Raw genomic sequence first — 27,523 nt, 5'->3', positions numbered from 1 at the left:
CTTTGTTTATCTGAGGCTTGTCAATCATGCTCCTGCGCATTGCTGCCTCCATTACAGGCTCCTCCCGCCACTCCCCGCCTCTGCTTGCTTCCTCCAATCAGAAGCCGAGCCGCAACCCAGGAAGTAAGGATTGTACACTAGTGATCCTGCTCTTGGATCCCATCTGGCTCCCTGCTGTGTCAATGCCTCCCATTCCCTGAATCATGGTGTGCAGAGTGCGCTGCTCAAGACTACCTGGCTTGTGGAGTGGAGCGTGCAAGCAATGTGTCAGTGGTGTAATGTCCGGGGGAATCTTCCTGTGTAACAATTGCTGCGTCTCATATATATGATACCATCCAGTGGCGTCTTGAGACAAAGTTGTATCATCATTGAGGCACATCTGGCTGTGGGGGGAGGGGCTGACTTGTACTGGGGACACATCAGGCTACTGTGGAGTGGTCTATACTGGAGAGGTGGCTTATAAGCAAGTCAATCACTTTTTCCTGGTTTCTGAAGGAAAAGTGGATACTTCGGCTTATACACGGGTCGGTTTGTATGCAAGTACAGGTACAGTATATACAGTATCTTTAATATATTCAAGACAGTAGAAGAAATTGTGTTCTAAAGTTTTAGCTGCATGTGTGTTCATGTGATAACACAAACATTAAAAATTTGTACAAGCGCTAAATGGTCCTTAGTTGAGACCTCTATTCATAGCCTTCTCTGCCGAAAATCTAGAGTGCTGACCGAAGACATTTTTCTCCTTCACACCGTGTGCCCTGCTGTCATTCCTCCATGTATGTTAAGCTCTGAACTGTCACCTGGTTATTGACTTGCAATCCCTGTGGCCAACAGTAATTATGCATGTGTACGCTGAAGCTCAGCCTGAGTATGATGCCCAAACAATTAGGTGCAGCACCTAAATCCCCATATAAGTAGGAATTTAGGTGCTACAGGCACCCAGTGAAGATATGGAAATTAGGCAGCCAACGCCGCACTATTTAGCAGTGAAAGGCAACATGGGTATCAACAGTAAGGGGGAGGGCAATGAGGGCTAGGCATGGAAGGTATTCAGTTAGGGTTAGACAGCGGTGAAGGGGGGTCGGTTAGGCTTCGGCATCGTTGAGGGGGGGGGCAGTTAAGACTAGGCATCAGAAGAGGGAGTGTTTGTGTGAGAATAGGGTTAGGTTTTGTGTTAAGTATCGGGGAACTTTGCGGCGGGGGGTTGGTAAGGGTTATCCATTGGTGGGGGTCAGTTAGGGTTAGGCATTGGTAGAGGGAGGATTCGTGTAAGAATAGGGTTAGGTTTGGCAATAGTAAATTATACTAGTCGAATATCTGTAATTTTACTACTAGCTGTACTGGTTTATCTCCAGCACCCAAAATACTGTGGCTCCCTTATTACATGTATGCTGTGTATGTACCTTCACTCACCAACCTTTTAGCAGCTCCTAGTTTAGTTCAATATGACCAAGACAAGAGAGGCATCTTTTGCATACATGGATACACGCCGCCCATCATTTTGCCGCAGGGTTAGCTGAATGACGGCACACCCTGCTACCGCACAAATTCCGGGTGGCATTTATAACTATTCCTCCTCCAAGTTGTGACAACTTGAGGGAGAAGTCATTTGGAGTCCGGTGATTGCCGGCACCTGAATTACACTGCAGTGTGGCCATAGCGGAGCAGGAAAAAGGGGCGCCTGTAGCAAACGGACTAAATGGCCACTGCCATAGGCGCCAAAACAAAATAGCAGTCTTTGGGCGAAAATTTTGTCTCCTAATATATATCGGGCGCTGATTCTGTCTTTAAGTTAAAGTGAGATCTCTAAAGTTAACTCTTTAATCCTTAAAATAACTCCAGAATTCTAAAGTTAAAGACAGGCTGTTAATTAACTGCATGTGGAAATAACTAGAGAGGAGGTAACTCCGGCCAAGAATTGAACGTTATCCCAATCAGTAGCTGATACACCCTTTTACATGAGAAATCTATTCCTTTTCACAAAAAGACCATCAGGGGGCGCTGTATGGCTGATATTGTGGCGAAACCCCTCCCACAAAGAAATTCTGAGCTGGTACTCTTGGCAGTTTCCTGTCTGTAAACCTTGCTGCATTGTGGGAAATAGCTGTTTACAGCTGTTTCCAACTGCCAAAAAACATGCAGCAGCTACATCACCTGCCAACAGTAAAAATGTCACCATGTAATAAATGTCAGAATGTAAATCAGGGATTTAAAAGATTTTACAATGGGCAAACACTGACTAAATCATTTATACATACTTATTATAAAAATGAAGCACTTTTTTTATTACATTATTTTTAAGGACTGAAGTGCTAATATAACTCTCTCACTGTGAAAACGTATCTCTACACCTTAATAAGGCAAGATCGATGTGTGGTGGTAAGTTTTCTCTTGCCTTATTATCTCCAGCATGATCTTAGTGAATTTAGGCCATTATGTCTATGGCGGCGCCCAGGTCCGGCGCAGCACAGCGCCAAAATGACCTGCTTCGGCATCCTTTGCCACCCAATAGCAAACAACTTTTATTAAAGGGATACTGTAGGAGGGTCGAGGGAAAATGAGTTGAACTTACCCAGGGCTTCTAAAGGTCCCCCGCAGACATCCTGTGCCCACGCAGCCACTCACCGATGCTCCGGCCCCGCCTCTGGTTCACTTCTAGAATTTCAGACTTTAAAGAGACTCTGAAGCGAGAATAAATCTCGCTTCAGAGCTCATAAATAGCAGGGGCACGTGTGCCCCTGCTAAAACGCCGCTATCCCGCGGCTAAACGGGGGTCCCTTCACCCCCAACCCACCCCCTGCAAAAGTGTGTCGTAGAAAGGTTGCAGAATTTCCCTTCCTGGAGGCAGGGCTAACGGCTGCAGCCCTGCCTCCAGTCGCGTCTGTCAGCGGCGCATCGCCGCCTCTCCCCCGCCCCTCTCAGTGAAGGAAGACTGAGAGGGGCGGGGGAGAGGCGGAGATACGCGCTGACAGACGCGCGTGGGGCAGGGCTGCGGCGGTTAGCCCTGCCCCAACCAGGAAGCGCTCCCCGGGTGTATCGAGGGGGATTTGGGGGTGAAAGGACCCCCGTTAAGCCGCGCTATAGCGGCGTTTTAGCAGAGGCACACGTGCCCCTGCTATTTATGAGGTCTGAAGCGAGATTTATTCTCGCTTCAGACTCTCTTTAAAGTCTGAAAACCACTGTGCCTGCATTGCTGTGTCCTTGTTCCAGCTGATGTCACCAGGAACGTACTGCGCAGACACAGACCATACTAGGCCTGCGTAGTACGCTCCTGGTGACATCAGCGGCATCGAGGACACGGCAACGCAGGCGCAGGGGTTTTCAGACTTTAAAGTCTGAAATTCCAGAAGTACGGGAGGCGGGGCCGGAGCATTGGGGAGTGGCTGCACGGGCACAGGATATCTGTGGGGGACCATTAGAAGCCCCGGGGAAGTTCAACTCATTTTCCCCCGACCCCCCTACAGTATCCCTTTAAATCAGAGCGAAGTTTACAACCAGGATACATTATGTTCTTCACCCTAGGAGAAGTTTCAAAATCTGCTTTTTAAAAAAATAAATAAAGAATTGCATAGTTCCAACTGGGAGAAGCCTAAGATAACCAGCCAATTGGAAAAGGAGATGCAGAAGTGAATGTCCAGTATTAAGGATGCAGATTCTGTGCTCAGTACCTTTAAACAGATTTGTGACGCCAAAGCAGGACTTTGTCAACTAATATATTTATTTGGGATACAGACGTTGCTTAGTGGAGTTCATCTTTCCCAGCCGCCTAATAATTATTCATCATTGATCAGTTCAAAAGAACAAAACTACTTTCTGAATATCAGACGTACATTAGGGAAAAGAGTGAATGATCATACTTTTATTTGGCACTAGGAGAAAAAGTCGGCATTTCATCATTCCCAGTTCTCAGGATATTTAGGGTTGAAGTCCACCTCCAATCTTGCTTGTCGGACATAAAAATCAATTCCTAACAATTGTTAGCCTGGTCCCCTGTGTGCAGTTAGTAGACCTAGGACTGCATTGTATTGGTGTATTCCATTCTCAGCATTATTCTATCAGTTTTACTTTAGTTCTGCAGTCCTAAACATATTCTAAACTGGAGCCCATATTGGGGTAATCAGAATAACATACATAAAGGGCTTGATTCAGTAAACGGTGCTAACCCAGTTAGCACGCCTAAAGTCTTTAGATGTGAATTTATCATGCCTAAACTAACTTTAGGCATGATATAGGGCTTTTCACAGGCGTGCTAACACTTAGCACGGTTTACTGAATCGAGCCCAAAGTCTTGTAATGTATTGCAATCTGCTCTACTCATCATGCGGTAAGAGTTTTATGCACATTATTTTGCTTACCTCAGTTTAGTTCATACACCCCTTCCCTTTGTCACTACATAGTGTAGTCTAGGAAGCAATGACCAATTAAAGGACACCCGAGGTGAAAATAAACGAATGAAATAAACAATTGTATCTATCCTCCTTCTCCTAAAAATTAATTTTTAAGATATTCCACAGTTTTATTTTATATTCAAATCTACTTTTTTAAGTTTTTACTGTTTTATTGTTTTTACTCAATTCATTGAAGTTTGCCAGAGCTAAAATCTATGAACTATTGACCATTTTTATCTCTTTCCTGCTCTCAGAAGCCATTTTCTGCTAGGAAAGTGTTTTATAGTTGTAATTTCTTACCAGTGAGGGTGACACTGTAGTCTGACCCAGTCCTGACTCAGACAGGAATTGCCACGTACATACCTGATGTTTAACTCTTTCAGGCAGAGAAAGAAAAAATATATATATATTGAAAGGGGAGGTAGGAAGGAAGGAGGGATTAAGGGAGTCATCTGGCTACCTATACTGGAGGGAAAGGGGGGAGGAGTCATCTGACTACCTATACTGGGAGGGGGGGTCATCAGGCTACCTATACTAGAGGGAAGGGTGGGAGGGGACATCCAGCTACCTATACTGGAGGGGGAGGGGTCATCTCGCTACCTATACTGAAGGGGTGCGGCTGGTGACAGTGGCCTTAGGCGGTAAAGAGTACAAATCCGGCCTTGCTTTTATATTCTCTCTGTTTAGGGCCACTCTACGCTAGCATGCTGTGTGTCACCTTGACCCTTATTTATAACATGTGGCAAGGTAACTACTGAATCTGAGTCTATACAAAAACCCCAGTGACACAAGGCAGTAACACGGATGTCAAATAAATGATGCTGGCAGCACATTTTAGGCAGTGCAGCAATAAATATGTTTTACAAAAAGCATAAAGGGAATTAAGGCTCGCAGGGAAGGATTTGTTCTCTATGTGATCAGAGAACAAGAGCGCTGCGCTGCCAGAAAATAATATACAACAAAGCAGCAACTGTTTGCCACAATTGTCAGATCCAAACAGCAAATAAGTAAAATCAATTTTGCATTACATCATTGATTTTTTTTTTTCTGTAGAACGGTAAAACATATATCTACACTGTCCTTAAAATAGTACTAAAATTTCTATTTACTTACTTGATCTTTCAAAGCATTACGAATAGAGCAAGAAGTACAGAGCCGGGCATCCGTATTATATTTTTTCCAATGCTTATTTAATAGACCATTGGGTGCAGGTAGTTATAGCAACAATGAAATGCTAGGGCGACCTGACAGTCAGTTTGCGGGTCCCCCGCTTCGTCAGAGGCCAAAAGTCAAGAATGAAGAGGTTTCCCCAGTATAAATACCTAAGTATAATGAGCCTTGGGTATGTTTACTGGGGAACCACTCTAAACATACCCAAGGCTCATTGTACTTGGGTATTTATACTGGGGAAACCTTTCCATTGTTGACCTATGACCTCTGACGAAGCGGGGGACCCACAAAATGACTGTCAGGTTGCCCTAGCATTTCATTGTTGCTGTAGCTACCTGCACCTAATGGATTAGTAAATTGGAAAAAATAGAACACAGGTGCCCGGCTCTGTACTCGTTGAGCTTTCAAAACCGTTACCCTGCCAGTTGTGACCACGGTGCTTTTCCCAGCATCCATTTCTGCTTATAGGACTCTATTCATATTGCGCCTTCATATCACAGAGTCCTTTTGCAGAGTATATACACTGGCTGAGGGCAGGGGCATACATACAAATCACATGGGGCCCCCCCAAGCAAAGCTTTGACTGGGTCCCTGTAATGTTCACAACCCTTTCCTTGCTACCCGCCCTTCGCCTTCACAGCCTGGGGCCCACCTTTCATGTTGCCACAAAAATACCTGATCTAAAGGATGGACTCCTCTACTAGAGGGACAGAAGGTTAGTATTTTTTTTTGGGGGGGGGGGGGGGGGAGGATCTATAGCTCCCCTCCCGGAACTCCCGGAGCTTTATTAGAAATCTCATCATTTTCTCATCTCAATGTTTTCTGTGAACTTAAACTGGAGCCTAATCTGTATTTTTGTGATATTTTTCAAATAAAATGTTTTATCGACATACCATATTTAATATTCTTTAAAAAAAATGACAGGTATGTTGTTCTTGGCATGCATCAGTCAGGAAAGTGCGTTAGATCAATTCAGATTGGACAGCATTTCCCCATAACGTGATATTAAGCATGCAACATACATGACATTTGACACCAGCGATGATTGTTATCAGTGATGAGCGAAAATGACGATATTCTTTTCACATTAATTTCGCAAATAATAATGTAAAATTTACTTTCCAGAGAAGATGCCTTTCGAAAATCATTTTGTAATATGTTTAGGATTTGACACTTTTTTTTTTTTTGCTATTTTTAGCTTTAAAGGGTCATTTGCTATTGACTCATGAATCGCAATTTAGACAAAAATTCTGGCAATCTTGGTGAAAAAATTTGGAGAAATGTATTTTCACTAATATATTTTGTAGGTTGAAAGTAGGATTTTAGATGCAAAAATGACTGTGGCTAAAATTTGCAAGCAACACTGATTCTTACACAAAGGGTTATCGAGCGGGTATCTATATTTTGACAGCCAGAAATGTTTAAAACTTGGTGTTGTCCCTCCTGAGTATGCCTTGTTCCCTTATTCTCTTTACAGAATATAAAGTCACATTGCTAACATAATCTCTGCAGCAGTCATCGTCTACTGTCCCTAGTGTCCTAGACTAAGGGTTTTGTTTTCTTTACGGGGGTACATGTAGTAGCAATTAACTTATTTGTATATTTTTGGTACGTTTGAGAAAACCCAAAGTGCCCAGAGCAAACCCTCTCAGACACGGGGAGAACATACAAACTCTGTGCAGATAGTGTCCTTGGACTAGTGACCTTGGCACTTCAAGGCAAGAGTGCAATCCACTATGCCACTGGTCCACCCATTGCTTACAAGTATATTTTTTTGCAGTAGCAAAAAATTCATAGTAAAATATTTGTTTTCATCTACCTAATTTAAAGGTAACCTTAAGTCAGAAAAAAAAGGAGTTTTACTCACCTGGGGCTTTCCTCAGCCCCCTGCAGCTGATCGGTGCCCTTGCCGTGTCCCTCCGATCCTCCTGTCCCCGCCGGTGGCCACTTCCGGTTTTGCCGTCACCGTCCGTAAGGCTGGGAACGCGAGTGATTTTTCGCGTTCCCAGCCACAATATCTCCTCCTGTGCTGCTATTGCGGCAAGGAAGGATGATACAAAGAACATTAGTAGCAAAGAAAAGGGTCTTGTGTTGTTTTCCAGTACAGGAAGAGTAGTATCTATGCAAAAGAGCTTCTCTGAGCTAGTCAACGAACTTGATCAAACTCAGTGCTGTGTTTAAAGAGCTGAAACAGCCAAGAAGAATGAGAGACAGCTTGAGATAAGGTTTTCATGCAGGAAAGATCAAGGAGCCATTACTTCTGCTCTGTTTTACAGGTTAAAATAGTGTGGATTCTAAACTGTGACCGGATATTACTTTGTTGTATAAATGGGCTATCATGAAATAGGGACATTTTTGGAGTATGTATTTTCTTTATGAATTGACTGTCCTATTTTCTCCTATACTTCAGACAATAGATTTTCCACCTATGTGCAGTACCAAGAAAAGTGATATACTGTATATTGACAATTTGGAAGCATCCTCTCCAACACAGCAAACTTTTTGGACTGCTGCCAGAGGAGTAGCTATGGGTGGGCAAGGGGGGACATATGTCCCCGGGCGCAGCACTGTGAGGCCACTCAGCACGGCCTTTGCACCCCCACGTGTGTGAGAGGTGGCTTGCATCTGCCCGGAGTGCCCCTGCAGAGGAGTGTAGTAGCATTCAGAGCAACAGAAAAAGCGGGTCACATGTGGCTATCTAAAGGGGGATACATTTGGCTGTTTAAAGACAGGTACATCTGGCTGTCTAAACGGGGGAAGGGGGCACACTTGGCTCTTAAAAGGGAGGGGGGCAATATAACTTTCTATGGGGGAGGCACATCTAGCTATCTAATCAGCATTTGTACATTTGACTCCACTCATGGCCATGACCACATTGTGATGCGTGGCTATGCCTATTTTGTCCAGAGGGGGGGGGAGGCACAAAAGCTGTATTTGTCCCCAGGCACTGAACACCTTAGCTATGCCTCTGACCGCTGCCAGCCTACATGGTACTATGTGCCATTGGACAAGCCCAGATTTGTACTTTTTACACCCCTAGGCTAACTACTTTCTTCTAGCTCCCGTTTCATGTGCAGAAGCCCCCCCTCCCCACTCTATGTTTAGCCCCCTCTTCTATACGTAGCATTCAACAGCAGCCCGTATCTTTCAATTACAGCTCCATTGGATTGGGCATCAACTCCCCTCTTCTGTGTCTTGCTTTCTATTTGCAGCCCCTCATCCACATGCAGCAACCCCTCTTCCATACTCCCTTGGTAAGGGGCCACCCAAGACCTGGACCTCTGTGGCCTTTCCATAAATCCAGCATGACTGTTAAAGAGCAATGCTCTGTTGTGCCTCACAGACTGATACATTGGGAGTATTTTAGCACGTTTTTACCTGCCTCAGCCCACATATACTCAAAGACGGCAATTCCTAGATCTTTTTCTCGCTTCACTTTAAAGTTACCCTTGACAGTTGCTCCTTCTGACATTAGTGAGTTGTAGATTACGATATGCTTTTAGTTTGCCAGCGAGGGTTCAGAATAAAAATGTGTATGTCAGAAGGCAGTGACGGGTGTGGGAGTGACATTCTATCTACACAATGTTTCATTTGCATATACCTATACAATTCTATTTCTAGAATTTTGTGGGAGGCTACAATATCGCTGAAAGCTTTCATACCTTCTTTGTTTTCATAATTTGATTTAGAGTATCTATGCCTGCTTTTTTCCCTAGCTAGTTAATTCAATATTCTTGATGAAATAATGCATAATTTAATGATTGTGTTTAAAGTTTTACAGTTGGTTTTCAGTTGATTAGAATTACAAATAAACTTGTAACTTCCAGCTTTAGATTGCACTGAGTTACATGCATGGGAAGGGAAATCTTGGCTCATTAAAGGACAATTGAAGTGAGAAGAATACAAAGGCTGCCATATTTATTTCCTTCTAAACAATGCCAGTTGTCTGGCAGCCCTGTTAGGCTATTTGGCTGCAGTAGTGTCTGAATAACACCTGAAACAGGCATGCTGCTAATCTTGTCAGATCTGACAATAACATCAGAAACACCTTATCTGCTGCATGCTTGTTCAGGGTCTAGAGCTAAAGGTATTTAGAGGCAGATGATCAGCAGGATAGCCAGGCAACTGGTATTGCTTAAATGGAAATAAATATGTCAGCCTCCATATTCCTCTGGCTACATTTGTCCTTTAAAAAAGCTGATAGAAAAGCGGCAAACACTTTACAACGGATAGTTGACTGTTCAGTTTGTATCTATGGCTTTTCAAGGGCTAGGTTTCATGCAGGCCAGTGTTTCCATAGGGGCAACTGGGAAATAGCTCAGGGACCCAGAGCTGGGTGATTGGCCCACAGGTTATTCTCCCCCACGGTTAATGATTGTCCCCGTGGCCTCATTTTGCTGCGGAGTACTTGCAGCAGAGTATTCTCACCGGTCTGGCCAGGGGGTGCTCCCTTTCCTTTCAGCATCCTTTCGTCTCCAACCCAGCGGCGTCTCTGTCCCCGTGACCCAGTGGCATGTTACATTGGTACATACATGAGTTCATACATGCCGGCAGGGAATGGAGAGGAGGCAACGTCAGAGATGGAGATGCAAGGACACTAATGAAATGAGGGAGAGCGCTGGTCGTACCGATGAATTTGCTCCACTGCAAGTACTCTGCAGCAAAATCAAGGGTGGTGGGGGGGACAACCTAATACTACAGTATCTGCTGCTACCTGGGTGGTGGGGAACAATGGGGCCATCTTGGGAGGGTACCTTATACTGCTGTATTGAGTCCAGGAGAGCCCCATGTTTATTTTTGCCCGTGGCGCCATTTTATCTAGAACTGCGCTTGATTCCAAGAGTGCCTAGATTCATCTAAAGGTGATCATGCACTAGTTGATTATTTTCAATAGAATAGACCAGGGCTGGGCAAACTGCAGCCCGTGGGCCAAATCTGGCCATTAGTGTTTCAAATCTGGCCTGCCAATAGAGGACCGCATTCCTCTCCTCTCTCCCTCCTGACAGGTTTAACTCACCAATCGCAGCTTCCAGGGCTGATCTCCATGGCCACAACAGCATCATGAGACCTGCTGTTAGTATGTGCCAGCATGTCACATGACGGCACTGTGGCCATGGAGATCATTGCTGGAACTTTCGATAGCTTTGGAAAAGACCCATCACATTGTATGAATCTTTGAGTTTTATCAGAGTAAAACTGTGACAAGAAACCCCATCCCCTTCCTGGACCGCCATGGGCCTCCTGACAGGAAAACATATAGCAATTGAGGCCATTAGGCCTCTAGTCAGTTCACGGCTGACGTCAGTTTGCATTTAAAGGGTTGCGGTTTTAGTGTGGTGGTGGTTGTAGACATTTGTGTGAGTTTTTCCCTGTACATCTGCCTCACCCTTTCTTGCAAGGTTGCTATCATGGCTTTGGATGCTGTTGCTAATCCCATCCGCTGGCCACTGCTGTTGTGAAGCTCTGAAGAATTATGAGAGTTTTGTGGAGCTTCTGCTTCTCTATGTGTGTGAGATAAAAAGCGTTACTAATTCATAGATTTGAGATCTGACATACTTCAATGAAGGTGTCATTGAGCACAATGAGCAGAGGCAATGAAACAGTAAAAACTTAAAAACTAGATTTAAATATCAAATAAAACTGTGGGATATCTGAAAAAGTCATTTTTAGGAGAAGGAAGATAGATACAATTGTTTTTCCCATCAGTTTATTTTCACCTCGGTTGTCCTTTCAGTTCCATTCTTCTGCTTACTCTGTATGACCTCACCTTTAAAGATAAAGACAACCCTTTAGTGTCTGAAGCAGACCCCAATTATTGCTTAGAAACATCAGCTTTGGAGGTCAGTCATTTTCTCAATTTGCAGAAGATGAGTTTTCATGCCTGCTAAAACAGAGACAGCTCTGGCCAGCTTGGTAAGATTGCAGAGTGCATTAGTAAAACTGTAATTAAAGGATACCCGAAGTGACATGTGACATGATGAGATAGACATGTGTATGTACAGAGCCTAGCACACAAATAACTATGCTGTGTTCCTTTTTTTTCTTTCTCTGCCTGAAAGAGTTAAATATCAGGTATGTAAGTGGCTGACTCAGTCCAACTATAAAACTCTTTCCTAACAGAAAATGGCCTCTGAGAGCAGGAAAGAGATAAAAAGGGTCAATAGTTCATAGATTTTTAGCTCTGTCATACTTCAATGAATGTGTCATTGAGCAAAAACAATAAAACAGTTAAAACTCAAAAAGTAGATTTAAACATAAAATATAACTGTGGTGTAACGATTGTGGAACTTTCCCCGTGATCAGCGCACAACGCGTGCGCTGACACGGCGGAAATCCTCCACAAGCGTATAATTTGCAGGAACCCAGCAAAAGGTGCTACGCACCCGTAGAGGGTAAATTCCTGTCGGCAGATGGCGCTGTTGAGTGCAGAGGAACCAATCCTCTGTACCTCCACAAATGCCAGACAGGAATTGTACGAAACGCAGAACGCAATCGCAAGAGAGGCGATTGCGAATGAGAATGAGCAAAGGGACAGGTTGTATGTGTGTGTGCCAATCCAGTCGCCACCCCGCAACCGCACACACACAACAGCAGATATGAAATAAGAACGTGATCGCGAGAGGTGCGATCGCCAGACGAGACACAAGACAGATCAGAACAGAATACGAGGTTAGCAAAGGCACAGCAAATAATACAATGAGGAGATACGGAAAATAACAAATGCTAGCTAACCGCGAACACCGCACTCATTCGCAACAGTGCACGCGGTTATGAGCGGTCTCCACGTGATAAGCACAATAGAGACAAGCACGCCTAACTAACCATTAACAGACAAACATGAAACAGAGGACGCGAGCGCTTGCTTAACGGTTACCTCACCGAGCCTCCAGCAAGCGTAGCAGACAGACACACGAAAACAGGGACAAGCGAGAGATAGGATCCCCAGCGCTAGCGAAAAGTAGCTAGTGCGATCCCAGGAGACAGAACAGAAGGATCCCCAGCGCTAGCAAAAAGTAGCTAGTGCGATCCCAGGAGACAGAACAGAAGGATCCCCAGCGCTAGCAAAAAGTAGCTAGTGCGATCCCAGGAGACAGAACAGAAGAGATAGCTGGTAGCAACCGCTGCACCAGCTATACTCCAAGAACAGAGATCAGAACCATTTCCTGTCAACCACCATAGGGACAGGACAATGGCAAACAGGCAAGACAAGACAGAACAGGCAATACAGATAATACAATCCTAACAGCACTAGGGAAATCTGCCTAGCGCAGATTTAGGAATTACTCTAAGCTGATTTTCAAACAGAGAGCAAGGCTGACACCCCACCAGGAGTGTTACATAGGACGAAATCCTTATGAACAGCGAAGCATTGTGGGAAAGACATAGTACTTATAGTACACGCCTCCAATGAATGTGGCCAGGCAATTTGCATGACAACGTATGCAAATTCCTCTGCAAGCACAAGCTGCAAAACTGACAGAAGCTCTTCTTTCCAGAGTCCTGCAACATGCAAACCTACACAATGGTAAAAAGGCTGCCTGCCTGCACAGGCAGCTGAGCAAATCATCACATGTGGAATATAAAAGTCATTTTTAGGAGAAGGTATTGTTTATTTCATTCGTTTATTTTCACGTTGGGTGTCCTTAAAGGTTCCAGCGATGGGATCTCTATCCGCCATCGTCCTCCCAACGTATTGCTTCAGGTGACAAAAAGTCTCATCGTCCTCACAATGTATTGCTTCAGGTGACAAAAAGTCTACATCCGGCACTGGTGCTTACTAATGCAAATATAAACAGAAACTCATTTCCTTTCACTCCATATTGGGACTCCCATGATGTACTAATTCAAACCGGATTTGTCCTTTCTATTACAATTACTTTTCCTTCATATTTACAGTACTTTTGAAAATATGAAATAATATATCAATTTAAAGGATGGGAATAAAGTTTAGAGTTGTTAACGAAACACATTTTTCATTAGAAAATATAGATGCCATAGATCTGTACTTCAGTCCTGAAAGAGGGACAAATGAAGAAAAAAAAGGACCAAGAGATTTGGTTCCCAAAGAGGGACTGTCCATAAGGACAGCTAGGAGTTATGCAGCCTTCCCAATCAAGACATGATGGCTGTCAGGCTTGTCTGGTCAATGACTATAGGTCAGGCTGTATGCCCATATGACTGACCATTAGCCCAGCCCGTAACACCTGCACAAACTCCTACCTAGTACAAAACTATAATAACCCTGCAGGTAGATGTAGCATACAGACTGACAGATAGTATCCACCAAACAGAACCAATAGCAATAATACAAAGCACAGTATCACAATGATATAGTCACCTGAGGCCTGACGGATGAGGCAATCCAGATGAGAGTCAGATGACTGCAAGCAGGAGTAATGGTATACAGATCAGGTGCTTGGAGATAGCGTTGTCAGTACTAGCCAGTTGTCAGGGCAGGCAGTGTTCATGCAAGTCCTTATCCAGTCAGAGGTCGATCCAGGTGACAATCAAACAGAGTCCAGGTACAATGGCAGAGTCGGCAACAGGTGATCCAATAGAGAGTGATCAGGAAACCAGCAAAGTCGGCAACGGGTGATCCAATATATCGTGGTCAGGAAACAAGCAGAGTTGGCAACGGGTAATCCAATCTAAAGTAAGCGTGGTCAAGATACAAGGCAAAATCGGCAACAGGAGTCAAAAGGTTTTTGTGAGCACATATCCAGCAACAAGCCAAAAGCTAATGCTTTCACGGGCAACGTCTGGGGGTGCTCACCTGAGTTAAATATAAGGACTAACCAATCAGAAAGCAAAAGCATCCAAAATGATCATTGTGGCTTGTCAGCGGGTCAACTGACACGCCATACACACACGATGTGGCTATTGTTTACATCGGCAGAGTGCATACTGAGAGCGCGTCTGCCGCCTATCCAATGGGAGCTGAGCGCCATGCGCTCCAGTGACGTCAGCGGCCTGCCGAGACCCAGAGGCTTGCACCTCAGCGTGGGTCTCGGTGTTCTGCCGCCCTGAGTGCCCCGAGGATCTTACAAAGGCGTTGTGGCTGGCCACTCACTCAACCCCTCTCTCACAGGGGTCTATGGAGCAGAGTGTTGCAGCCAATAGGGGGCAGGGGTTTGCAGGAAGTAGCTCTATCACTCATTTATTAACCACAAGAAAATATGTGGACAAGTGACCAAGGTCAGTGTCTCTGTAGGGTCACATTGGGTGATTGCCTGGGGCTCCAAGCACCTTAGGAACCCCACAAATCAGAAACTGTAGAGATCAAAAGTTTACTTTCAATATGAAAATGTAAGGGGCTCCAAATTCACTTTTGCCCTAAGCCCCATTTTACCTAAAACTGGCACTGCATGTGACCACCATTGAAAATTATAATATTTATGGGTTTCTATGTATCTGAAAAGTTTTCTAAATAATCTAGAACAGGGGTGTCAAACTCAAGTATGAAGCGGACCAAAACTGAACACTAGGACCAAGCCGCAAGCCAACCTCAATGTCTAGCGACCGTCTCTTTCCCTTATAGTTCCATGGTATCTAATAGCCCCCTTTCCTCCCCTGTACATTGCCTTGTTGTCTAGTGGCCCTTCACCCTCCTCATCCCTTTTCTATACTGTTCCTTGTGTATAGTTGTCCTCTCTCCGTCCCCTATACAGTTCCCTGGTGTCTAGTGCCCCCCCTCCCCATACAGTTCCTTGGTGTCTAGTGGCCTCCCTCCCACCCCTAAACAGTTCCCCTGGTGTCTAGTTATTCCCCCATATGGCTTATCTGGTGATCTAGGGCTTCCCTGGTAGTCTAGAGTGGCCAAACATAATGCAAAGTGGGGAAACACTTGTGGGCCAAATTTGATGGTTCTGCAGGCTGGATTTCACCAGGGTTTACTATGTATAATCTAGAGTGAGCAGGAGGAGGTTAGAGCATTTATAAAAAGAAATCACTGGACAAGGACTTTAAATTAGAATGTGTTCCATCCCTGAGTGACACAGGATCAAGCAGCAATATTCTGACTGGCAATATTCTGCTTCCCAAGAAATCCTGTTCCAGTTATCAGCTTCTCTCGCTCACTGGTCATACTGCTATATAAAAAACGAATCCTGATACCTGACCTCGCGAGTTTAAGTGATCCTCCAATCCTCCACCTGCCAACCACACATCCGCATGCAGCTCCGTACTACAGTCACTCTCTACATAAGAGCACTGAAGGCCTCTCATAGGATCGCTTTATTGTTCAGGATATCATCCAAATAAATCATCTCAGTGGACACGAGTGTAGAATGAGCATTTCTGCCTTTCACACTTAGAGACGTTAATGGTGTCTCTCGAGCCACGGGTTTCTAGAGACGGTAATTAAGTCTGGCACTGGGCAGACAGGGCTCAGGCCCTATTAATAGAGCGGAGGGTCCACCTTTTTACATGCAAGCAAAAATAAAATCAGCTGTCACCATTAACCCCTGTCTGAGAAGGAAGAAGTACTGAGCGTGGAGCTGGTCTCCACAAGCTGACTGCAACTTAACGGGGACTGGGAACTATTCTCATCAGGATCAGTAGACGTTTCCCTGCAAAAGAACAAAAAAAAAAGTAACTTAGGAGGAGCTGAACTTTTCTGTCTATAAGGCGTCTTGATGGTATTTTGGAAGTTACAAAACATTGTGGGATAAGGTAAGCCCTCGATTGTTCTGTCTGCTTATGCTGTCAACATCAACAGTACTCAGACTTTCTTACTGGCCAGAGCCCTGATTCTGTGAGCTTTTCTCCTGAGTTTTCTCACATGAGATGTCTCTTCTCCTTCTCAAAATAACGTCTTGCAGTTTAATGGAAACACGAGGTGAAAATAAACTGCTGAGATAAACAATTGTATCTATCCTCCTTCTGCTAATTTTTTTTTTTTTTTTTTTTTTTTTTTAATATATCCCACAGTTTTATATTATTTTTAAGGTCACGTTCACAGTGCCACGTTGCGGAGCTGCGTTATAAAGTCTTATAACGCTGCTTACCGCACAGCAATAATCCTATCGGACGTTCACAGTGCGACTTTAACGTGAAAAATCTTACGTTATGGTAACTCACTGCTTGCTTTGCGTTACCACTTAACGCAGACACGTTGCGACTTTAACATTGCATTACAACGCAACGTCCCACTGTGAATGCGACCTGAATCTACCTTTTAAGTTATTACTGTTTCATTGTCTCTGCATAATTTGACGCATGCATTGAAGTATGGCAGAACTAAAATCTATGAACTATTTTCCCTTTTTATCTCTTTGCTGCTCTCAGAAGCCTGTCAGGAAAGTGTTTTATGGCTGTTGTTCCTTATCAGTGAGGATTACACTATAGTCTGACCCAGTCTCGACCTGTACAGAAACTGCCACTTGCATACCTGATTTTAACTCTTTCAGGCAGAGAAAGAAAAAAAGGAACATAACATAGTTATTTGTGCTTGGCTCTGTACATACACATCTGTATCATCATGTCACATGTCACCTCGTGTACCCTTTAAGTAAGGTTTGAGATTTCTTTTTTTTTTTTACCTTATTTTTCTAATATTTGTCTTGCCAGATGCTGAAAATGTATTTTGCAGATAAAATGAGAAAGGCTCATTGGGCTCGTTTTTTCCACTGTATGCGATCCGTGATCTGCAAAACACTAAGACACCAGCGACGTTATGACATCACAAGAACACATTTCCATTAGTGCAATCCGATTTAGGCCCAAATGCAAACACACTGCATGCTGAATTTTTCCTGCATTTAGATTAAGGTCCATTTCATTTTTTTCCTTAGGGTGCCCACTAATGATGCAATCTTGATTGTACAATCCTACCACTTCCACTTTTGTGTAATATGTAATATGGGAGACTTCCTAAAGTATCCATTCAATGTACAGTATATTCACTCAGTTTACCCTTCTACCACACAGATTTGGTGAGATTGTACAATCAAGATTGTAACATTAGTTACATTTTAACTACCACTTAATTGAAATCTACGTTGATCTGGCTACCAGAGTGTAGATTTCAATTCACTGCCGCAGCGCGCATCTGCCATCGACGCTCCCGCCAATCTCGCCGCTAAATTCCCGCTGTCTCCCATCGCAGCTCACTTGCCCTGTCAGTCTCTATGACAGCAGAGCCCTGTCTATCAACGTAAGCAACTCCCATTGGCTTACATTGATAGACATGGTCAGGAGCCAATGAACGCGGCTCCTGTCCGGCTAACATGACTCTGCCGTCACAGAGACGGCAGAGTGGGTGTCCTGGGGAACCCGGCGTGCAGGGTGGATGGCGGTTGTGGCGGGTATGTGCGACGATTCGTCTGTATTCCGTTGTTATTATACCAGCATTCTTTGGTCCTTAAAGAATACCCGAAGTGACATGTGACATGATGAGATAGACATGTGTATGTACAGTGCCTAGCACACAAATAACTATGCTGTGTTCCTTTTTTTTCTTTCTCTGTCTGAAAGAGTTAAATATCAGGTATGTAAGTGGCTGACTTAGTCCTGACTCAGACAGGAAGTGACTACAGTTTGACCCTCACTGATAAGAAATTCCCCCTTTTAACTCTTTCCTGCTCTCAGAAAGCCATTTTCTGCTAGTAAAGTGTTTTATAGTTGGCATTTCTTATCATTGAGGGTCACACTGTAGTCACTTCCTGTCTGAGTCAGGACTGAGTCTGCCACTTACATACCTGATATTTAACTCTTTCTGGCAGTGAAAGAAAAAAGGAACACAGCATAGTTATGTGTATGCTAGGCACTGTACATACACATGTCTATCTCATCATGTCACATGTCACTTCAGGTATCCTTTAAGGGGGCTGAGACCGCTGGTACTTAAGTGGTTAAGGAATTTTCAGAAAAACGCAATCACTTAATGAAACTGAACAATCTCATGAAATCATGTTAAAAGGCTTTGGTGTGAAAAGAAAAAATTGCAGTGAGCAAGTTTTAGAGGAAAATAAGCCAAGTCATTAGGTCCAAAAATTGCTTATCACTAGTACTACTTGTGTCCTTCTTTTCTGATCTGAATGGTCATGAGTATAAATAGGAGCAGGTTTGTGTGTATTATTAAGGGGACAGCCTAGCTTGAGAAATGAACGCTGTTCAGAAACGTCGCTGTGATGTTTGTTGCCATTGACAAATACAGTAAAAGAGCATTTGGATGGTACCGGCATCTTCTTCTTTTTGTCCTTCTTTTCTTCTTGACATGAACGAACAGATGTAATACTAGTGACCCATTGGGCCCAACCACACGGATGTTTGGTCCAAGGATTGTCTCTACCCACTATGGCATTAGAATCGCTGTCACAGCTTTGTGTGCTGATGCAGCAGTCATACAGTGCTTAGAAACACTGTGCATTTGGAGAGGAGTGTGCATGCACAGCACAGCGGCGTAGTTGGTTCTCGCCTTACAACGCTGGGTCCCCTGTTTAAGTCCCAGCCAGGGCACTATCTGCAAAGTTTGTATGTTCTCCCGTGTCTGCATGGGTTTCCTCCAGGCATTCTGATTTCCTCCAGCATCCCAAAAACATACAGATAAGTTAATTGGCTTCCCCCTAAATTGGCCTTAGACTATGATACATACACTACACGATACATACATAGATATATGACAACTGACAAGACCATATCCTTTGTACAGTGCTGTGGAAGATGTTGGCCCTATATAAACGCTAAATCCTAATAGCACAGGACAGAGAGCCTTAGGTGGAATCCATCAAGATACAACTTGGTTTACCTTTAAAGGATACCCGAACTGAAATGTGACATAATGATATAGACATGTGTATGTACAGTGCCTAGCACACAAATAACTGTGGTGTGTTCCTTTTTTTCTTTCTCTGCCTGAAAGAGTTAAATATCAGGTATGTAAGTGTCTGACTCAGTCCTGACTCAGACAGGAAGTGACTACAGTGTGACCCTCACTGATAAGAAATTCCCCTTTTTTTACCTCTTTCTTGCTCTCAGAAGTCATTTTCTGCTAGGAAAGTGTTTTATAGTTGGAATTTCTTATCAGTGAGGGTCACACTGTAGTCACTTCCTGTCTGAGTCAGGACTGAGTCAGCCACTTGCATACCTTATATTTAACTCTTTCAGGCAGAGAAAGAAAAAAAGGAACACAGCACAGTTATTTGTGTGCTAGGCACTGTACATAAACATGTCTATCTCATTATGTCACATTTCAGTTCGGGTATCCTTTAACACAACGCCAAACAAACCTTGTTAAAAAAAAAAGTGTTGAGTCTGCTATGGCTGTTGCTATGTGTACTTATTTCCAGGTGGCCGAACATTTTCTAAGCAAACTAATGACCAGGAAAATAAATGTCATCATGTTTATCTAACCTAGATTATAAAAATTGACTTTAGGTGGCAAAAGCGTGAGATGTTCAAACTGTTCCATGTTGGTTTGTAGTGAGGACTGCTGAAAGCTAGTCAAATAACAGCTGTGTTATTTTATTATTATTTTTTTTTATAACTCAGGTTGTCCTGGATTTATGACTAATAAGTTCTTGGTGTCAGTGCATGGACATGACTACAGCTGCATAACTGTTATTTAAAGTAAACCTGAACTGAAAAATAAAATTCAAAATATACATACACACGTCATACTTACCTCTCGTATAGTCTACTTATCAATCTCTTTTTCTTCTACCGCGTTCTGTTTGTTTGCTGTGATCAACGGAATTCTCTGTTTTCCATTTTAAAAATGGTGATGACCTTGTAACAGGTTCTGGGTTATCACTCCGTTAATTGTAATAACGCCCACTTTAGCGATAGGGAAACATGAACATTACCTTGCACATCATTTGTGCTTTCGGTTATAACTGACAGCAACTGATATAGTGGAAAAAGGCCCTAAGGCTTCCAGTTCTGACTAGATCTAGTCAGAACTAAAAGGAATCATAGTTAGAAGAAAATGGTGAGCTTCTGAGAGGAACTGACAACGAGGTAAGTATGTAAAATTAATTTGCAGGAACATCATGTGTTTGTTCCCTCTAACTTTTTTTTCACTAACCCCTATTTTTCCCAATATAACCTAAGTAATTGTTACATCTCAATTGTAAATCCGCCTCAGAAATTGGTATCCCGCGAAAACACCGCATTACCACACCACAGAAATTTTATTGCAATTACAGAGCTTGGAAGCATTGGACCAATCACAGGCATCACATTTTTTTCGATCAAGAAAAACAAATGATTATCCATTTTTTTCAATAAAAATCTGATCGAGCATGTTGAAAAATCTTTATATTCCATCCAATACAGGAGTCCACAAACTTTTTTAGTCAAGGGCCGGGTCATCATACTTTAGACTGCTGGGGGGCCAGAGTGTACATAAAATGTTGTAGAAAAACATTACATTGAACCTACGTAGTGTAAACAGCGGCTGGAACACAATTCCCCTCACGCAAAGCAATCAGTGTTCAAAACATACTGTATTTTCAAAAGTCCCCCCAACACTACCCCCTTTCCCCAGTAATTGCAAGGACTGCACATTATCCACCCCTACACACACGCGCCCAAACACAATGGTTTAAAAATTACCTCTAACCACCCCACCACCACCACCACTACCACAATGTTTTTGCACACCAGACAGTGAAGCATACCCAGGTGACCAAACACAAAAGTTAATCCGCTACCCCTGTATACACCTGTAGTGTGCTAGGGTTGATATAGTATGCAAAAAAAGGGGGAGAAGAAAGAAACCCTGTATACAGCACCACTCAGAAAAGCATTATATGGTATCAAAAAATATTATATATCTTTATTATATCAAAATGACAACATATTGCACTTCACATAATATTCAACCATTTAAAAACAATTAAAAGATGGGGCACAAACCCAACAAACACTCTCTGCCATGGTACCACTATGCATAGTACAGTGTACAAGGGTATATATATATATGTATAAACACCAAATATTGAATAACCTCCTATGACCTAAATGTTGGATATTATAATGAATCCTCAGAGGGCTCACTAAGCCCTAATCGGATAGAACCCGGGTTCAGTACTGATTTGTAAAGAGACAGCTAATATCTGTCATGTGTGAAGAAAGAAATTACCACAACCTAAAAATCAAAACATTATTAGTGGACAACGTGATCAATTGTGTATAAATACCATTGGAATAATGTTGCATAGAAAAACGCTATAGGAAAAAGCAGGACCAGTGAATAAACAGGGGACAGCCTGTAGTGAAAAAGAGAGGACAATACTTAGCCCAGTGTGATGAAGATGGAGGCAGGCACAGCGAGGCAGAGAGAGGCAGAAGGTCCCCTCAAACGGACCAACTAGTTTCGCGGGTGTCAATCCGCTTTTTCAAGATGCAGAGGAGACCGTGACCCAGGTGACCACCTGCCATACAATTGGACAGCAGTGCCACCTAATGCAGAATTGAATTGGAAGCCAGCGAATTACTTCTTGCTGGCTTCCATGTGGAAACGTGGTGCCAGCACTGCTGCCGCATCTATATGTAATACATTTTGTGTGTGGAGGGCCGGTAAAAAGCCTCAGGGAGCCGCATTCAGCCCGCGGGCCTTAGTTTGAGGACCACTTATCTAACAGAATAATCAAATTTAATTATCTAATTGCAAAAAATGAAAACATTGTACCATGTATGGGCACCATTGAATATGAAAATATGTGTAACGAATTCAAAGACACAAAAAGGTGAGAAAGCCCAACCCTTGCGAGCTTACAATCTAAAGGAATGGGGGGGGGGGGGGCAAGATGTGGGGTAGTATACAACATTCATACTTCGAGGCAGTGTGTTTAGGTTATCTAGCAGTAGTACAACTTGGCCAGAGGTCAAAAGGGGAAGTGGCCTAAGGTATAGCCTATGCCTGATGGAAAAGGTGAGTTTTGAGGGCATGTTTAAAGGTATCAAAGGTTGGAGAGTGACGGTTGTGACAGTTGTGATGTGGCGGGGATTCCAGAGGAGGGGTGAAATATGCTGAAGCACAAATTAAGGTGGAATTGAATATGCTGTGAATGTTTATCCTATTCCAGAATGGTGGGAATAGGTGGGGTTACATAATAATATGTTTACTTATTTCCCATAGATCTTGGCTCCACCCCCTGCCTTTGTTGGTACTTGGACCCTTTCTATTGATTACTCCCCCTCCGACACATGATAAGCTCTGCACTGCTCCCCTCATCCCCTCATCATATGACCACTTCCCAGCTTGCACATTGGTATAGAGGGCAGAGCATCAGTGTCCAGACAGTCTGGCAGTCCACTCCCATGCTGTGTGTGATGATGTCATCATGCTACTATGGAATCACTCACACAAGGTATGGAGACATGCCAGGGATGGGGACAGCCCAGCAAGGGCCTCTGGGAGTTTAAGTTAGGAGCACACAATAACGGTAGCCCAATCTTACTTGTTTAAACCTTGTGGTTCAAACCACAAGTTATGAGCAGCGTCCTAATCACGTGGTGGGTGTCTCATCGAGGGCACCAAACTTGCCAAAAATGTCCCTGTCTGTATATGTCTGGTATTAGGTGAATGCAGCTGTTATGGTGATCACCACAGGGCAATAGTTCACTATGCAGTGTTTTTTAACTACATTAAGAAAGAAGTTACAGTTTCTGTACCTCTTTGTGACCTGTAGGTGTATCCAGTCTGTTGCCCCCAACCCTTAATTTTCAGAAACTAACTCTCAGAAAACATAATTAACCGATCTAGTTTTTAATTAGTATTTTGTATATGTTGTAGAAGCATTGCTAGATCTTTTCCAACAATTTACAGGAAATTTCTAATTAACGTAACATAAATGATTCTGATAAAAGGCCTTGTTCACATGACAAATCGCCAGCGCTATCGCAAGTGCTGAGCTATTTGGTTAGTGATTGTAAAAGCGCGTTTCCCTGTGCTTTGCGCTTAGAAACGCGCTTTTGTAAGCGCATTTGTGGAGTGATGATTTTTTTAGACTTCCTAATGTCAGGAAGTGTATTTATTCAATATATTTATTCATAAAAGGGCTCGGGTAATTGCTACTCAAAGCACTTTTTTAAGTGCTTTGCAATTTCCCTATACTTTCTATTGAACAAAAACGCTCAGAAAATTGTACAGGAGCCGTGTTTCCGATTTAGTACAAAGCGGAGCACTCAAGTATGAACACCCTCATAGGAAATCATTGCACAAGCGCTTTTAGAGCGATTTCAAAAGTCGCCAGCGTTTAAGAAAAAATGAAAACGCTCATAGGGCTTGATTCACTAAAGCGTGATAACTGCTATCACAGCAGTTATCACGCGAACTGGCGCTCGCAAACGTTTCCACGTGAAAAGCATCACTTCACGTGATGGGCTTGATTCACTAACCCGTGATAGGACAAATCACGTTAAACACGAATTTGCACCAAAACGTGAAAATACTTGATGGAAATTTCGCTTATGGATTTCCGAATTACTGTTTGTATGGTAATTACGAAATTATGAATTTGCGACATAGTGGCAAAATTTGCATCCATAATTACTGAAACACGAAATTACTCAAATTTCAGCTCAACACTTGTGAATGGGCCTCAGGGTGCATACACACATCCAATTTTGATTGGCCATTGACTGATCAATATTACCGCCTCCATGTTGTATGAGGGCCAATAGATTTTGAATATTGCAAAAAGATTGTGTAGGTAAATATACTACATGGAGGTTATAAAATTGGTCAGTCATTGGCCAATCAATATTGGATGTGTGTACCAAGCTTTATACATAGTAGAAGAGACCTGGCCTTGTAGCCTTGTACACACTTTCAATTATGATTGCCCAATGGCTGACCAATTTTAGCAGCTCCATGTAGTATGAGGGTCAACAGATATTGAATACTATGAGTAGACTGGGTAGGTAAACTCACATACTACATACAGGTGTTAAAGTTGGTCAGTGATTGGGCAATCATAATTGTAAGTGTGTACCAGGCTGGTACACACCTTCAATTTTGATTGGCTAATGATTGGCCAATTGTACCACCTCCATGAGGGCCACCAGATTTTGAATACCATGAACAGATTGTGTAGGTGAACTCTAACACTACATAGAAGTGATAAAATCGGTCAGAGATTGGCCAATCAAAACTGAAGATGTATGAAGTAAATTGGGTATATGAGAAATCGTTTTTGTTTTTACTTTTTTAGTTTTATCCTATTTTTATAATTTTCAACCATTTATGACTACACAATATCCTACACAACTTTTTATTGTTTAACATGCTATAATGTGAGTGATAGCTATTCGTACTTCTCTTCAGTACTTCCTGTTCAATGTTGTTAAATAATTTATGGTAAAAATGTGTACGATACTGAGGCATTGTTATTGTATTGCTGACCGAGCGTGACTTTACTAATGTGTTCACGTATATTGATGCAAAAATGTTCAATAAAAATAGCAGCTGTCAGCCATACTATCTCAGAAAAAAACAACAAATATATAAGTAGACAAACACTTGCTCTACTTACTGTACATAACATATGTATTGCACTGTCCACGTTTTGATTTTAGTGATTTTTTCACAGTAAAAAAAGAGAAAATCCTTCCTAGCTTTTCATATTTTAACTGAGGCTATTTTGAAGCCATTCCTGATGTCATTTCCTCCATTACTCTCCTCTGCCTGATTGTGTATGCACTGCCCACCCTTCACTATAGAAAGTGCATTGTCTCAGTATGATAAATATTTGCCAATCAGAGAGGAACAGAGGTGTGGGAGGGGAAAACCGGAGGGAAAGAGGCTTCAGCCAATCAGGCTGCATTAGTTAAGTCTGAGGGGAAAGTATAGAAGTAAAAAAGGGACAACCCAGCATGCCCTGCAACTTTCTTTTTGTGTACCAAATTTTGTTTGTACCAAATAAGAGTCAGGTAAACTGAGGAATGATCATTTATCAACAAGAAAAGTAATAGTGATTTTAACTTTTGGACGCCTGGTTAGCATCCTTATTAATTGTTTACCAGATAAAAATAAAGAATTGATATTTGATTTTATGCCCGATAGTTACACTTCAAAAAAAAAAAAAAAAGAATTAATGCAGGAGGCAAACTACTATGACCTGCATTACCTTGTTATAAAATTAAACCTAATACTGCAAGTATAACAAATGTACTCAGATTTCTGTCACCAGCAGAGGAGACATATGTTTCATCCTGTTGCATCGTGGGCCGTCTCATCCCGAACCAGTTTTAGAAGGATTGCAGTTTAAAGTGATTTATTCATTGCGCTCGGCTACTTTAACAAGTAATGAAACCGGGAAGGATAAACTCCGTTTTTAAATCACCCAAGGTAAAGATTCAATGACATGCTCTGTGTTTAATAATAAAGAATGTTCGGCTGTCTGCGCCTCGCCTGAAACGCGCCGAGCTAGGGAAGCAGGAAGAGCGTTATTACGGAGGCAAGAGCCACGCCATTAGGTAAATTTATGTTTGGTTTGCACTGCAATTTCGCAGGGAAAAAAGCCAGATCGTTCTTCTTATACAGGACTTGTCAGCTTTTAACAATCAAAAATAAAAAAAGTCCAATTTAAAGCCCCATTATTGTTTTTGGAGGCAGAAATCGAGCAGACGATAATTTAGGAAACGGAAAGGACATCATTTGAATAAACTGACTGCTGCGTATTCTTTTAGGCCGTAAATGACCAGGTAAAGTTTGGCTAGGCGAGAATAACTCAGAGAAATTTTGCATAACTTGTATTAAATTTTGAAGGCATTCATGAACCGAAAGCTCCAGGCTACAGGTTTAATCAAACAGCGATCTAATAATGCTGTCTGGGCAGATTTTCTGCTACGCTAATGTCAGAAACTCTATTTGTTTCAAGCTTATTGCAACGGACCAGTTTGTAAAGAGGCCGGGAGGCTGATTTATTAGAGTTGGAGAATGTACTGTATATACTGGCATATAAACCCATTCAAGTATAAACCGTCCAGCACAACTGGTAAAAATGCTTATCTCTATAAACCAAAGGGAGCCTTGTCCCCCATCTCCCTTCTGTTGACACATTGAGTCCTCCATCATCATGATGGAGCAGAGTGGTGTGTACACGCAGATAGGCACCCAGTATAACAAGTTAGAACGCTTTACTGATGAAAAACATACAGAGAGGAAATTATACACCGCCATTAGAAAATGCAGCTTTCTTAGAACAGAGAGGAACACTGTAAGGATCCCTCCTGTAGCGTATTCTGTCCATTGCAGTGGAGCTGCAAACGGACAGTTCTGGCTTATCTGCTTGCATTCGGTTGTGCATTTGCAATGGGTCTCATTGTCATTTGCAATCGCTCTGCAGTTCTGGGCAGCTCAGGATGCTGTCATCATTCCACCAACTGCTTGTTGCAGCTGAGCTGCGGCCAGATAGCCCTGGATTTCCTGCATGCATGTTGTTACATAGTTCTGCATGTATTTCGTATGGGGGTCCTTTGCATTCACAGCCAGCTAGCAAATGGTAATCAAGCCAGCTCAGGATTGAGTGATTACCATTCAGCTGTGTGGAGATTTGCATACCTGCATCCACTGGCTGATGCCAGCATAAAAGTCTGCCTCCCATTTCATACCCCGCTCGTCATAGTGGTCAGTACCCTGATCTGCTGGGCACATTGTTACTATGTATAGTTCTGTTATTGTAGTTCTATGTGACCTTATTACTTGTGCTTTAGCTAGTTCTTGATAAATATATATGCAGACTTGCTAATATGTATTTATCCATTAGTTGAGCCGTTTGATATTTTTCTTATCATTGTGTATTGCCTAGTTCCATGCTTGATGGATGTTTGCTGCATCCGCGGTGGATCAGTGAAGTCCATTATCCAGATAGTTTGGATTCTGCCATCACCACATTGGTGACTGGAAGTATTCCTGCTACTCTAGTTTCTGGGAATGTAACTATAGGCTGCGGTTGCTATTAGTTACATTCTATCCTGTAGTCTTGCCTGGGTGGATGCTTGCTGGTGACTGTTGT

General features: G+C 42.8%; 1 protein-coding gene across 5 annotated transcripts in view; it reads left to right on the top strand.

Moving 5' to 3' along the window:
* The window catches only part of XIRP2 (xin actin binding repeat containing 2), a 686,858-nt gene that overhangs the window by 458,519 nt on the left and 200,816 nt on the right, over positions 1-27,523 (top strand). Inside the window, exon 1 of one of the 5 annotated variants that reach the window (XM_068245602.1) lies at positions 16,014-16,229. The exons of the other annotated variants lie outside the window; for them this stretch is intronic. The gene's annotated coding sequence lies outside the window, so the exon portion shown is untranslated. Of the gene's footprint in view, positions 1-16,013; positions 16,230-27,523 lie in introns of those variants that run through there. 5 annotated transcript variants of the gene reach the window in all.

Source organism: Hyperolius riggenbachi, chromosome 7 (genome assembly GCF_040937935.1).
Source record: "Hyperolius riggenbachi isolate aHypRig1 chromosome 7, aHypRig1.pri, whole genome shotgun sequence".
Classification (NCBI taxonomy): Eukaryota; Metazoa; Chordata; class Amphibia; order Anura; family Hyperoliidae; genus Hyperolius; species Hyperolius riggenbachi.
Note: the sequence above shows the minus strand (reverse complement) of the source record. Positions and strands in the feature narration are given on the sequence as shown.